The 4,266-nt window shown below is 41.7% G+C and overlaps 1 protein-coding gene across 1 annotated transcript in view; it reads left to right on the forward strand.

The window, feature by feature from the left end:
• The first annotated feature begins 3,978 nt into the window (after nt 1-3,978).
• Nucleotides 3,979-4,266, forward strand: part of PPP1R9A (protein phosphatase 1 regulatory subunit 9A) — a 299,948-nt gene continuing 299,660 nt past the window's right edge. The window contains exon 1 of the mRNA XM_035021390.1: nt 3,979-4,076. The gene's annotated coding sequence lies outside the window, so the exon portion shown is untranslated. The remainder of the gene's footprint in view (nt 4,077-4,266) is intronic.

Raw genomic sequence — 4,266 nt, forward strand, 5'->3', positions numbered from 1 at the left:
GTAAATCTATTGAACTTTTTTTGTAGAGCTAAGAAATTAATAGCAACTTAAAAAATGTCTAGGAATCCCAAGAAGTTCTATAGTTTATTACTTTCAAAAAAAAAGTAAGTACTTAAACCCATCACGAGCCTACTTTTAGGCTGAACAGCCAAGATACTGGATGTATTGTAGAATGAGAAATGGATCAATGGATCAAGATGATGGTATAAATTTTCGGTGGCATGCCCAAGCCATGAATGTAGGTAGAAAGCAATGTTGAATCTTATCAATTTATTTGGGCAGAAATGACACCTTCTAGATTAGAAAAATCTGTTTATTGATTTAAGCTTAATTTCATAGCTAGTAACACAAAATCAGACTGATCATAGAGCTCTCTGATGTATTCTGAATGTAAGCCTAAGGACTCTGTCACTATTTTACAGAAATATATTTCATCTCTACAATGGAGTGTCTGTGAAATACCAAAAGACTAAAACACTGTCAGACAGACTTAAATTTTTACCCTTAAATAGGGATGGTTATTTTAAAAGATGGACCTTTAAGATACCTGAATACCAACATTCACATCTAAAGGGGACAAAGCACTCTGGTATTTGCAAATGTGAAATAAGCAGTCATGAATACACTTTTGGTAACCAAGTTGCTTCATTACTATCAACACATTTTTCTTATTAGTATTGATAAAGAAATAGTAGTAGGAGTAAAATATCCTTTTATGCTAAAGCTATGTGTAAACTTACTTATACAAATTGCTCTTCCATTACTTTGCATATTCCATAAAGAAATTATTGTAGAGACCTTTACCTTTGTTCTATCCTTTTCTTTCCATAACCTTCTGTTAACATACAAATCAGCCAGGTGCCTTCCTGCATTAAATTATGGAGTGATAGGCAGTCTTCAGGCTTAGCTTAGTTAATATTACCTAGTCTTAAAATTTGATTTAGGCTTGATTTAGGCTTAATAACTGCACCTAATATTTCACTTATACTTGTGAATAATATAATTCTTTGACTAGTTACTCAGAATATCCATTATGAGAACTTTAAAAACATATTGAGAAAACCCCTAAAACAACATAGAATACATTTTGTACTTTTTTTTTTTAAGATTTTATTTATTTATTTTAGAGAGAGAGAGCGTTTGAGCAGGAGGGCCTGAGGCGGGGCTTGATCACATGATCTGGAGATCATGACCTGAGCTGAAATCAAGAGTCTGCCACTTGACCAACTGAACCACCCAGGTGTCCCTACATTTTGTGCTTTTTATCTACTAATCTTATGGTCCATTTTTACTAATAATGGTATTACTGATTACAAAGGAACTAAGAATAACAGTCCACAGTATTCTCCAGGACTTATAAAAAAAAAAATCATATGGGAAAATCATCTCTCCCAAAGCATTGTACTTTGTAGACCATGCATGTCAATACTAAACATCACCTTTTACACCCTAACACTGCTCTAGCCCCTTTCCAACTGGAACATGCAAAACTTATGACCTTGTATCCTCAATACATTAATGATCTATTGAACTAAGTTTTAACCCTTATAAAATCAATATACTTTTTTTAATTTATAGAAATGCAAATGTTGTCTAGGATAGCACTGTCCAAAAGAAATTTCTGTGGTGGAAATGTTCTGTATCTACACTGTCCAATAGGGTAGCCACTAACCACTGAGTCCTTCAAATGTGGCTAGTGGGACTAAAGGAACTGAATTTTTTTTTTTAAAAGATTTTATTTATTTATTTGACAGAGAGATAGAGAGAACAGGTAGGCAGAGAGGCAGGCAGAGGGAGAGGGAGAGGCAGGCTCCCCGCCGAGCAGGAAGCCCGATGCGGGGCTCGAACCCGGGGACCCTGGGATCATGACCCGAGCCGAAGGCAGCCGCTTAACCGACTGAGCCACCCAGGCGCCCCAAGGAACTGAATTTTTAATTGTATTTAATTCTAAGTAATTTATTTATTTTATTTTATTTAAAAAAATTTTAAAGGTTTTATTTATTTATTTGACAGAGAGACACACAGCGGGAGAGGGAACACAAGCAGGGTGAGTGGGGGATGGAGAAACAGGAGTCCTGCTGAGCAGGGAGCCTGAGTCGGGCTCGATGCGGGCTTGATGTGGGGCTCCATCCCAGGACCCTGGGATCATGACGTGAGCCGAAGGCAGATGCTTAACGACTGAGCCACCCAGGCACCCCTAATTCTAAGTAATTTAAATAGCCACATGTATTGGATTAGTACTGGTCTAGTAGACCCTTGAAACAGATGAGTGGTAGAACTGGAAAGTAGAATGTGGGCAATCAAGAAATCTTAAAATTATCAGCATTATGTTTTAAAAACTCTATCATTCATTCCTTCAGTATGAATTTATCCAGAAGGTTCACATAAAAAAAAAAAAAAAGAAACCCAAAGCAACCAAATTCTTTAGGTTGCTTTTCTGTATGAATCATCTTTTTGCAAAGAGGTGTAAGACTGATTTTATTGCCAGCTCTGCCCCCTCTTCTACAGACAGAACTCAGTGATTAGGTTCTTGCATTTATTTAGGTTATTCTCCTAAAAAACATGGTTTCCATACTGCAAATAAATGACAGGAACTTTTCCACTAAATTATCCCAGACAGCACAAATGTTCTTTCCAAAAGTGGAGACTGGAACCACAGCCCCCTCACATTGCCTGCTACATCTGTTTATGCTTATAGAAGTGACATCCACTTTGTAGACAGAGAATGCCAATTTCTTGGGAAAGCACCCAGAATTTGGTGAGCTTGAAGAAAAAACTTCACCGTTCAAGATAAATGATACTTAGAATTGAGTAGCTACAAAGGCCTTTTGAAATTAAGTGAGAAGAGATTTTGCTCCTAGAGTATAGATTCTGTATACAGACTTGCTGGAGTTCATATCCAACTATAATCATTTACTAGTTGATAACGCTATGGGTAAGTTAAAAAACCTAAACCTCAGTTTTCCCATCTGGGAAATGCAGATAATAATAGTTCTGTTGGGAAAACTTGTTTAAGACTTTGAAGTGGGCAAATATCACTGGGTGTCCTTTCAATGGAAGGCTGGATGTTATCTACAGGACTCTGTTTTTTTTGGTTCTACAGGAGTCTGCACCTTTGACCTTTGACAAGGCCATTTTACTATTTCATAGGCTGTAGAAATTAATGAAAATGTAAATGTTCTTATCTATAGAAATGCAAAATTACTTTGTTTTTTAGAGATACCATTACTTCCCTGTAGAAGAGATAATTCAAAACATTTCATTTTTGCGCCTTATAGAATATTAACCAGTTCTGCCTCTTTACTGATTGTCCATAAGGTCTGCTTTTCACATCCTTGTTGGAATGGGTTGTAACAATTTGCGATTCGCTCCCTAATTAATCAGTCAAATGATATTTGACACATTTTTATTTTATATTTCTATGAGAGTTACGGTTTTCCCTTCTTGAAAAATGATCCTTTAGTCATTTCTGCCCTGTGGAGTCTTTGGGAGGATTGGTTTAAAGGTCCACATTGACTGTCATGACCAGTTTTATATTTTGCCGCAAGGCTGTAACACTTGTGGTGTCTTTTTGGGGAGGGGAGCAAGGGGGATTGAGCAGTGATAAAAGGGGGAAGGTGGGGGTCTGAAAAACTCCATCCTGACGCAAAAGTCAGAAGAACTCCTCATCCTTTTCCTTTTAACAGTGGGGACTTGAGGTCAAGGTGGGTGTTAGGCGGGGCACAGTGGCCTAAGTGTTGGCCTTCCGGGCCTGGAGAGTGGCCTGGGGTTTAGATGCCCTGGGGTCATGAAGTTCACTGCAGACTTTGTGGGGGCCCAGCAGCGAGCCAATCGCTATCCCAGTTCCCGCCGAACCAACCCCCGGAGCAGCAAGGCGGCCGGGTCCCCGAAGGGCAGGCCTTGCCCCAGGCCGGGGAGGCCCGTAGCCCACGGCCGGGGGTGGGGCGGCCTCGCCGCGGGCCGGTGCTTTTCGCCCTCCGTTGGCCGCCAGAGGCTCCCTCTCTCTCTCCCTCTCCTGGGATTTTGCTGCCGGGCTCCCTCTCTCTGCGGCCCTAGAGTTAATCCCATCAGCCGAGGTGAGGCACCTGTTACCCTGGGCCTTCCTCACCCGCGCGGCCTCTCCCCCACTACACCGCGGCTCCCGGGCGGCCCAACCGGCCCGGCGCGGGGGACCGCACGTGGGCCAAGCCCCTTCCGCGCCGGGACCCCCCGCCCCAGGCCGGCCCGCGTGTGCGAGCGTGTCGCGGCCCGGGCCGCCGCCGCCCG

Source organism: Mirounga leonina, unplaced genomic scaffold, assembly GCF_011800145.1.
Source record: "Mirounga leonina isolate KUSES-001 unplaced genomic scaffold, KU_Mleo_1.0 Mir_174, whole genome shotgun sequence".
Classification (NCBI taxonomy): Eukaryota; Metazoa; Chordata; class Mammalia; order Carnivora; family Phocidae; genus Mirounga; species Mirounga leonina.